The sequence below is a fragment of the Oncorhynchus keta genome, chromosome 11 (assembly GCF_023373465.1).
Source record: "Oncorhynchus keta strain PuntledgeMale-10-30-2019 chromosome 11, Oket_V2, whole genome shotgun sequence".
Taxonomy (NCBI): domain Eukaryota; kingdom Metazoa; phylum Chordata; class Actinopteri; order Salmoniformes; family Salmonidae; genus Oncorhynchus; species Oncorhynchus keta.
The window spans coordinates 18,947,325-18,958,678 of NC_068431.1; the positions used below are offsets into that span (position 1 = coordinate 18,947,325).

The 11,354-nt window shown below is 41.2% G+C and overlaps 1 protein-coding gene across 7 annotated transcripts in view; it reads right to left on the reverse strand.

Moving 5' to 3' along the window:
• The window catches only part of LOC118389859 (CMP-N-acetylneuraminate-beta-galactosamide-alpha-2,3-sialyltransferase 4-like), a 31,909-nt gene extending 21,068 nt beyond the window's left edge, over positions 1–10,841 (reverse strand). For 3 of the 7 annotated variants that reach the window (XM_035779783.2, XM_035779777.2, XM_035779780.2), the window contains exon 1: positions 9,688–10,841. The gene's annotated coding sequence lies outside the window, so the exon portion shown is untranslated. Of the gene's footprint in view, positions 1–3,960; positions 4,047–9,687 lie in introns of all 7 variants that reach the window. The other 4 variants (XM_035779779.2, XM_035779781.2, XM_035779784.2 and 1 more) reach the window with 3 other exon arrangements.
• Positions 10,842–11,354: the final 513 nt, after the last annotated feature.

Here is an 11,354-nt window from a genome sequence, read left to right on the forward strand (position 1 = left end):
GCACAACCGACTCCAAACATACTGCAAGTTGAGAAATCATGTCACTAAACTGAATCAAAAGTAGAAACTACATGATGAAACAAAGATAAATGACATAAAGAATGATAGTACAAAGCCTTAGAGCACCTTGAATTAATAAAAAAAAGGCTAACGCTTATTCATCACAAAACCGACAGATATTGCCAACTACTTGATTAACTAATTCTTTTTTTCATTGGCAAGAATAGCAAACTTAGGCATATGACATGCCAACGACAACCGCTGATACGACAAATCCAAGTATATCGGAACAAATTATGAAAGACAACCCTAAGTAAAGTTTAGAAAAAAATGTGTTTGACCAGATACAATGCTATTTTACAGTAAACAATTTGACAACAGACTTTCATCGCCCTTGTAGGGAAGAACATTCAACAAGCACAGCACTTACACAAATGACTGATGATTGGCTGAGAGAAACTGATGATAAAAAGATTGTGAGGATGTTATGTTAGACTTCAGTGCAGCTTTTGACATTACCCATCATAGTCTGCTGCTGGAAAAACATATATGTTATGGTTTTACATCCCCTGCTATATTGTGGATAAAGAGTTACCTGTCTAACAGAATACAGAAGGTGTTCTGCAAGAAGCACCAGTGACACGGTCTATAAAAAAATGGTCAGATGAAGCAGATGCTAAACTACAGGACTGCTTTGCTATCACAGACTGGAACATGTTTCAGGATTCTTCCGATGACATTGAGGAATACACCACATCAGTCACTTGCTTTATCAATAAGTGCATTGACGACGTCGTCCCCACAGTGACTGTACGTACATACCCTAACCAGAAGCCATGGATTACAGGCAACATTCATACTGAGCTAAAGGGTAGAGCTGCCGCTTTCAAGGTGCGGGACACTAACCCGGAAGCTTACAAGAAATCCCACTATGCCCTGCGACGAACCATCAAACAGGCAAAGCGTCAATACAGGGTCAAGATTGAATCATACTACACTGGCTCCAACGCTGGTCCGATGTGGCAGGGCTTGCAAACTATTACAGACTACAAAGGGAAGCACAGCAGCAAGCTGCCCAGTGACACGAGCCTACCAGATGAGCTAAATCACTTCTATGGTCTACGTTTTGATCGTCCTGTAACCCTTTGTTACCCTTGTGCTCTGACACTTTGTGTGGATCGGGTGCAGGAACGTAGCGAACAGGTCGATTGTAGCGGTAGTCGTTTCGATGGCGACGTACTTTACAGTTATTTTGACCGCGGAGGTTATTGGAATCGTGGTTTCGTGGTAGAAACCGTTGTTGAAACCGTCAACGCTCCAATACCTAATAATGCACCCTCTAACTGGAGTGAGTGCTCCTGGTCAAACTTCAAAACCGAGTGGTCAGGGCTCTTAGCGTTGTGAACTTTTGATGCCTCAAAAGCTGTGCTTGCATTCTCTCTGAGTTGTAAGATAGTCAAGCCAACGTGGGCTGCAGGGCCCAAGTAGGTAATGAAGGTGGGATACATGTTTGATAGAAACATTTGTTTGAATGGTAACAGCTCTTCCATTCCTGTTTCAGTGAGTAGACCAAAGTAAGCTGAACGAAGTCTATGATAATAAGCTTGTGGGTGTTCGTTCCGAGCTTGTTTGACGATGTTAGCCAGTTAACTATCATGTTTGCGAGATGCAAAACCACTGAATTCTAATTTCAAAGCTATGGCAAGTTTAGCGTAGTTATTTAGCACGTGTTGATTGAACCCCGTCACGTGTCTATTTGATGTTCGCTTCAACAGGTAAACTCTGTCAGAACCCGTAGCATCCGGTTAGCCATCCAATGCGTTCTCTATGTCAGCTAGGAACGTCTCAGTATCGGTTGGCTGACTTGGAACAGCATCAAAGGTGGGGAAATTCTTGACCAGTTTGTCAAGGTATTCTGAGACAAGCGGGCGGACAGGTTTGGCTTCCTCCCGTGGGAAAATTGGGGCCGAAAGGCCAAGAGGAGAAGCCAAGCTTTGGCTTTGTTGGCAAAGAGGCACCATATTACTCAGTGCCGAATGGCCAAGAGGAGAAGACTGAGGGACACATGAGGGAGGCAGTTCCAGAGATAGCAGAATTTTGCGTGAGGGGGAACCCACAATCTATACCCAGAAAAGGCCACGTCATGACAACACCTTGCTATATTGTTAGCTAGCTAACTACAGCTACTGACACAGATTGTAATTTTGCTATGTTTTGGGCTTAATTTCATACAAGCATATCTTCGTCCACATTACCTCACCTCACTGCCACTCCACGATTACTTTTGGCGTTTTTAAAAAGGAGGCAAGAGAGGACGGAGGACAGGACACAGGATTTTAGCAAATTCAACTGCGAAAAGGCCTGTGTACCAAACCACCACCATTCTCAATGTGTTCCTCCCTCTGAGGCCCTACCGTAGTAGTGTTGTCGTGTTTGGGAGTCTAGACACTACAGCTTGCCAGCAGGCCTTGGTCAACCCGCAGAGGGAAGGAAAGGGAGCGACTGTGATAGTACTGGGAGTCTGCCTGGAGGTTCTGGATCAAGTCCGAAAGCAGGTGGGCATGCTCCACCCCACAGCCTGGGGCCTTGTAGCTCAGGGCGGTGAAGTGGATGTGGAAGTGGTAGTAGGAACAACTGGTAGTGGAGGTGCACCTTCAGCTTACTGGCTGCCAAATAAACAGTCAGTATTCCTAGGAAAAGTAAGTCCCATCCCTCTAACAATCGCAATACGCTCAACAAGCAAGGTATAAATATATCCTATAAATCACATTGGCTATGGATGCCTGTCTGCATCAAACTTTAAACATTTCATCAACTATTAACTTAGGTCCGCCTGAAGCTTGAGCTAGTGAACTTGCAACATTGTATAAAATATTCTGGGGTCTCAGAGTTTCCTGCACCAGTGAGCTTGGGACAGACACAGCTGTAGGCTATTTGCGCAAGGGATAAGAAACGATGCTTGACTTGGGCAGGAGTTCACCAGAGCTGAGTACCGGCACCTCAATTTTTCTACTGCTTGAGCTCGTTCCTCCTATAGAATATTAGCTCAAAGGTAATGTGGAGCTCCTGCACCTACATATGAACAGTACCAGCACCCAAAATGAGTACCGGAACCTATTTCAGTCCAAGTCAAGCACTGATAAGAAGTAATCAGGTAGGCCTATTTTATGACGTTTCCACTGGATCAGAACATTACATTTTCACCTTTCACGCTGAGTGGTTATCGAGTGGTTATCGAAAGGGAGAGGTGGAAAGATTTTTCAAATACATTGAGGAACTATTGTAATTCTAAATAATGTTCAAACATACCATGTTTGCTTGCTGTTTGAGGTGAAGTAAACATTACTTTGAGAAGCTCCACAGGTCATTAGTGGTGGTATGTTAAGCCAATCAGAAATACTATCAGATCCCCAAATGGGCACATTTATATGCCTCCATTTGCGCACAGGCCAGGTAGCCTATAGGCCTACCTCTATGCTTGCGCGTTCTTACTAAACATTGACAGGAGCGCTCCAAACAAAAGACAATGACTAATCGACAAAACATAAAGTTGAGTGAGCTAGGACGAAAATAGTTAATATAACTATTTGTTCAGCACTTTTGAAATGTACAGCGACAGAATTCAGAAAAAGGGGCCAGTCTTACAGTATTCTCCCTGTACACCAAGTCAGAAACGCAAGATAAATAAAGGGGGCATATAGGCAGACAATGAAAGCTCTTTCAATATTCAATGATTACATTTCTCTAAAACAGGCTATAGGCTACATGTGCACCACTAAGTCAGAACAGTAGATTAAGTTATGAGGGGGAAAGGACCACATTATTAGGGTGAGGCACGTAGGCTACTAACAGCTAACTACACAACATACACTTAGTATCACTTTCTTAGCAACAGTATGCATATCTCCCTGTCATATTACATAATTTATGCAGCGGCATACAATATTTGTTTTGACTCACCTTGTTGTGCTGTCCTCACTTGAAAAGAAAGGTGGTGCGGCCGTCCTTCTTGCGGGCAAATGCTGGTATCAAAGAGACCCTTAAACCTAAATTTGGACCACACATCCACTCCACTGAATAGCAGTGATTGCTTTCCAACGTATGCAGTTAGCCAATGATTCCTTCCAAATCACTCATTTTTTAATTTGCCATTTCCAAATAGTTGTGTAATATTTATGTCCAATGAGCACCAATACGTTTTTTTCTATAATTTATCTTCATATGACAAGGATTTAAAAGGATTTGCCAGTAGATTGTGGACTTGATTCATGATGATGACTGCTAGTCTATCTTGCTAGCAAAGATTTTGAAAGTATGATGTTGACATCAGTCCAATCAAAGCTATGGTAGATATAATGTGATTTGACGTCATTTTATCTGCGACCTTGAGCCTTCTCGGATGGGCACTTTGAATGTAACTCTATGGTAGCACCCAAGGGGCTTGGAATTGTTGTCCCCATGAGTGACATAACACTGAGTCAATCACGGTGCAACTAGAGATCATTACCAACCCCGACACTCTGTATATTCCCGCTGGCTGACTCACCACCAAAGAAAGCAATGAGCAACCTGCATGTTGGAGGTGCCTTACTCAAGAAAGCAAAAAAGAGACCATTTTCCTATGCGGCAAAGCTGTCATAAAGGTAAATGGTGGCAACTTTGAAGGATCTCAATTATAAAATATATATTTATTTGTTTAACACTTTTTTTTGTTGCTACATGATTCCATATGTGTCATTTCATATTCACTATTTATTCTACAATGTGGAAAATAGTACAAATAAAGAAAAACCTTGGAATAAGTCGGTGTGTCCAAACATTTGACTGGTACTGTATATATTTGTTTCTGCTCGACTAAAACAATTTGAGTCGACTAACAGCATAACAACCAAACAATCTACTAGTCGACTAATTGGGGTTAGCCTTATTATTTACGCAAAGAAAGATTCTACAAGAGAACATTGTGAGAGCTATTCATTTTATGGTCCTGCCAACCGTCCTACGCATATAGAGTGCCTTGCGAAAGTATTCGGCCCCCTTGAACTTTGCGACCTTTTGACACATTTCAGGCTTCAAACATAAAGATATAAAACTGTATTTTTTTGTGAAGAATCAACAACAAGTGGGACACAATCATGAAGTGGAACGACATTTATTGGATATTTCAAACTTTTTTAACAAATCAAAAACTGAAAAATTGGGCGTGCAAAATTATTCAGCCCCTTTACTTTCAGTGCAGCAAACTCTCTCCAGAAGTTCAGTGAGGATCTCTGAATGATCCAATGTTGACCTAAATGACTAATGATGTTAAATACAATCCACCTGTGTGTAATCAAGTCTCCGTATAAATGCACCTGCACTGTGATAGTCTCAGAGGTCCGTTAAAAGCTCAGAGAGCATCATGAAGAACAGGGAACACACCAGACAGGTCCGAGATACTGCTGTGAAGAAGTTTAAAGCCAGATTTGGATACAAAAAGATTTCCCAAGCTTTAAACATCCCAAGGAGCACTGTGCAAGCGATAATATTGAAATGGAAGGAGTATCAGACCACTGCAAATCTACCAAGACCTGGCCGTCCCTCTAAACTTTCAGCTCATACAAGGAGAAGACTGATCAGAGATGCAGCCAAGAGGCCTATGATCACTCTGGATGAACTGCAGAGATCTACAGCTGAGGTGGGAGACTCTGTCCATAGGACAACAATCAGTCGTATATTGCACAAATCTGGCCTTTATGGAAGAGTGGCAAGAAGAAAGCCATTTCTTAAAGATATCCATAAAAAAGTGTTGTTTAAAGTTTGCCACAAGCCACCTGGGAGACACACCAAACATGTGGAAGAAGGTGCTCTGGTCAGACGAAACCAAAATTGAACTTTTTGGCAACAATGCAAAACGTTATGTTTGGCGTAAAAGCAACACAGCTCATCACCCTGAAGACACCATCCCCACTGTCAAACATGGTGGTGGCAGCATCATGGTTTGGGCCTGCTTTTCTTCAGCAGGGACAGGGAAGATGGTTAAAATTTATGGGAAGATGGATGGAGCCAAATACAGGAACATTCTGGAAGAAAACCTGATGGAGTCTGCAAAAGACCTGAGACTGGGACGGAGATTTGTCTTCCAACAAGACAATGATCCAAAACATAAAGCAAAATCTACAATGGAATGGTTCAAAAATAAACATATCCAGGTGTTAGAATGGCCAAGTCAAAGTCCAGACCTGAATCCAATCGAGAATCTGTGGAAAGAACTGAAAACTGCTGTTCACAAATGCTCTCCATCCAACCACACTGAGCTCGAGCTGTTTTGCAAGGAGGAATGGGAAAAAATGTCAGTCTCTCGATGTGCAAAACTGATAGAGACATACCCCAAGCGACTTACAGCTATAATCGCAGCAAAAGGTGGCGCTACAAAGTATTAACTTAAGGGGGCTGAATCATTTTGAACGCCCAATTTTTCAGTTTTTGATGTTAAAAAAGTGTGAAATATCCAATAAATGTTGTTCCACTTCATGATTGTGTCCCATTTGTTGTTGATTCTTCACAAAGAAATACAGTTTTATATGTTTATGTTTGAAGCCTGAAATGTGGCAAAAGGTCGCAAAGTTCAAGGGGGCTGAATACTTTCGCAAGGCACTGTATATATATTTTTTTACTTTATTTAACTAGGTAAGTCAGTTAATAAGAACAATGCTTTGCGGGTCCAATGCTTTGCGTTTCTGCTTCGGACGGCCTATGTTAAGATTGAAGATTAGTTTGGATTAATAATGTCATTGACGTCACACGTGGCAGTTCGTATCGTACAGAACACCGTTTGGGATTGAATATTAGGCTATATCGTGCTTTACTGTCTGTAGAAATTACAGTGAATGGACAAAGCCAATACAACAACAAAAAATACAAAAATAAAGCAAAATAGAATGAATGTTGTGTGGTACCCTAAATGAACACATAACTGTTGTACTTGTTATTATTGCACTTAATAGCACCACCGCCAATTTCGCTAATAACTGCTGCTTTTCAGGAAGATTTTTCTTGCAATAACTGTGATATGTAGTTGTTTTACCTTCCTTATCTGAATGCACTGACTGTAAATCACTCTGATAAAAACTAAATGACCAAAATGGAAATTAATGTCACACTCCTGAAAATAACAAATGACCCGTATAAGAAGAAAGAAACACAAGAAACTATTGCTGTGTCAGTTGGATGTGAAACATTGACTAAACCGGAAATCACACAGAGGAGGAAACAGCACCAAGACCACACTTGACTCTGTAAAAAACAGCATTTTTCTCTATCTAGTATAAGTTCTCTCTATATCTAGCATAAGTTCTCTATCTCATAAGTGATTTATCTCGCTATCTCGCTAAATCACCCATTAAGGTCAGGGGTTGAGCTTTCCAAAATAATTTTCATACCATTGATTGAAATATGGTCATTACTGTGGATCTGTAGTTGTTCCACTCACAAGGTAGTGAAACTCTCACATGGTAGTGAATTTGAGAGTGGTTACATTACATACATACTTTCCCAGCCCCACCACTCAGCTTTCTACCAAACAGAAAACATTGGTTAACTGCTTGCGATGGTGGCAGAGGTGGTAAGAGATGCCAAAGCAAATTCCAGGTAAATATATAGTCCCAGCCCACTCATCTGAAAGTGGCACATCCTACGTTGTTTGTGACACATTTGTAAACAAAATATGACCCCAATCTTAATGGTGTCTGTAGGCTGCAGTACCACTGCAATTTGAAATATATTTGAGAGTACTCACGTACACACACACAGACATGTCTAAATTAGAGTAATGGTGAAGCAATTCAAGGTTGCAGTGGGAAAGATATGCTACGATTGGCTGTATAATACACCAATTGCCATTATACACACTCACCACTCATTGCCCAGACCAGCACAATCTTAGCAGGATCTACATCATCATTATGAAACTTTCCCAGACATTACTGTGTAACCAATAGACCTGCCCCAACAGGACAGAAACAGACTATTTTAGTGAACAATGCTTTCATTTTAGTGAACAATGCTTTTTTTCAGAACTCGGCATCAAGCACATGGCTCCCCACTGGAAAACAGGGTTAATATCCTGTCTCCACCCTTCCTCCTGTGTCTCCCTCATTTCTATCTCCCCATATGTGTCCATTAACAAAGCCTGATAAAAATACCTTAAAGTAGAGTGGATATTCCACTCTTTTTTTAAAAACAAAGGTCACTTAAAGGTAAAGTAAAAGACGCAAAAACTAAACTTAAGAACAGGAAGCATATAAATAACGCACATAGAACAGATCTACCTCTTCTTAGACTTGCTTTCAATGAGAATGACAGATCTATAACTAAACATTTCTATGTGAAATTGATCAGGTTGATTGTGTTTCACAGAGAAGACAAACACTGCACCTTGAATTTGTATCTCTACATCAGATAAGCATTTTGAAATAGTAGCCTGTAGTCACTCCCTATCAGTTTCTTGAGAAGCACCTGCATCGAGGATAAGATTACTTCAATGTGACTGTTCACAAACAGCCTAAAAAACTTTGTCACATAGTTGACTGAAATTCACTCCAGTTGACGAGTCAAAATTGCTCAGTCTCACTTTATGTGATTAGTCACATTTCTACATTCATAACATCTTTAGGATTATGAAAAAATGTGATTCCTCAGGATATATCAAATGTTATGGTGTTCATTATTGTTTTGAAAAATTAAGCACATTAATAAAAGGGTTCTTCTATTAAGGTATTTTTCACACGAAAGGTTAAGGTTAGGATTGAGGGAGGGAGGGGAAGCTGATCCTAGAGCTGTACCTAGGGAAACTTCACCTCGGAAACCAATAGCAGCAGACCCAATGCCTTTCAGAGGACTGTAGCAGTGAAATCCTGGATGAAGATCCATAAAATGTTTGCGGCATGGAACTAGCCCATTGTGACGGAGCACACATCAACAAGATTAGGCTTTAAGGCCTGCTCTGTGATCACTTATTTTTACCAAGGCCCAGTGCACTAATTTATAGGGAATAGGCCATTTGGGACAGAGTCGATGTATCATTTCAAAACAAAATGAATACAATACAATGTTGCAAAAGTAACCTCTTTAACGTCTATCTGGCTGCTATAGGCCTACACACCATGTTTAATGTTTCCTCTATTCTACTTGACATGTAATTATCTGGTGCTATTACTACTATAAAACACCCAATCAACATGGTTCTGTGTCTTGATAGTCTGTAATGGGTTGGTGTGTTTGCAAAGAATCACACTATTCTTCACCATCCCTTCTTCTCATATTGTTTGAGAACTTTAAGTCCCCAGTTGAAATTAGATTATTTATTATGAATATATAGTTATATGGCATTATCATATTCCTTAATCCAAACATCATCCCTATAAATTAGTGTAGGCTACATTAGTTAAAATGTAATTCTGCAATGTTGGTAGCCTAATAAAAACTGCATGAATTCAATAAATTATACACAAAATACACATTATTCAGTGATGCCATGTGTTTTTGCAACTGGCATTGTTATTCATGCCAAAGATTCAGAATTTTACCAACAGTCCACAACTTGTTACATGTAATAAACATGTATTATTTCTAATGAATGTCTTACCATAAATAGATTTAGAAAATAGTAAATACATTTAGAAAACCGAAGAAAAGCAGAGAACTTACCCTGTAGAACCACAAATATTGTTCCCTGTAGCTGTCAACTGAAGGTAGGTCTCTACAGTGGATAAATGCATACAAGACTGAGGGATGGTGGCTATGCGTCTCACTATTCTTTAGGGTCAAATATGACACAATTCAGAAAGATAACAATATTTGAAGACGATGTTTTCAAAAGTACACCATTTGAAACGCTGTTGTCAAGAAACAACTGCTTTTACGCACGATATTGGACAAATACCCGATGACTTCTAGGCTACACTTAAACGCATGAGCCATGCACTGGAAATTTGTCACTGCAGAAGAATCTTTCGGTTTTTACCAACTGTACAATGCGAATGGCGCTGAGGGGATGGCTGCCATTTTACGATCCCGTAACTAATTGTGCTATTGTGTATGTTTTTTCGCGTTATTTGAAACCTATTTTGTATTGTAGAGGACTGCTAATTCTTATGTAGGTGACATTACACTACTATAGCTGGGACAACGTATTTTCATAGTAAAACAGGTTGGGCCCCATACAGGATATCTCTCACACACACACTCACTTTGATCATCCAGAACACTGTCACAACAGGATACTCCTAGCCACAGGTGCTAGCCGGCAGTTCGGCCACAACTCCCCTGAAGATAGGGACGCACACACATTACACACGGACTCTTGAGGACAGGACAGGGACGCATACGCTCTTACACACTGACCCCAGAAGACAGGGACGACGCACATACAGTACACACATAGCTGCCGAGGACACCCAGATAAAACACCCACAGATTGGCTTGAAAGCCTAGACTTAGAGACAAACTAGCACACACACATAATCTCCCTCCCAGCCGAACATTGTGTGACTGAAGATAGTGCACACACCAGATCTCCTTTTCAGCTGAACATGGTGTGACGACCAAGAACAGGCATGGGAGGATTCTACGATGACGGACAGACAACAGAGCCAATGCCGGATGACTACACCCCAGCCTGATCCAATCCGAAGATCCGATCTCCTAGAAATCAACCTACTTTCTGGTGTATATGATGCTTGTACTCACTGTTAGCAAGGTTCCTTTCTGCTAGACTCTGATGAGCTAACAGAGGGGCCCGTATATACGCTGTACCAGATATCTTCACTCTGAATAAACCTGTCACTTGTCGTACAATCTACCACCTTGTCTGCATCGATCCTTGACCGACTCACCCTTTATCTTATCCCATTATCAACAGTATGTGTCTTATGACCGAAAAGAACTTCTAGATATCAGGACAGAGATTACTCACCCCGTACTGGAGAGTCGGGCGGGAATGATTTACTTTAGACGCCCGAAAATGCCCTCATCCCCGTCACTCGCAGGAGAAAGAGACGGAGGTATCAGGGACGAGGGTCCGGGTGCCTTGTAAGGATCCGACGCGAGAGCGAAATCTACCTTTACCATCCAGCATACCACCCTGCATACCACTGCTGGCTTGCTTCTGAAGCTAATCAGGATTGGTCCTGGTCAGTCCCTGGATGGGAGACCAGATGCTGCTGGAAGTGGTGTAGGAGGCACTCTTTCTTCTGGTCTAAAAAATATCCTAAAGCCCCAGGGCAGTGATTGGGGACATTGTGCTGTGTAGGGTAAGGTCTTTCAGACGGGATGTTAAATGGGTGTCCTGACTCTCTGAGGACATTAAAGATTCC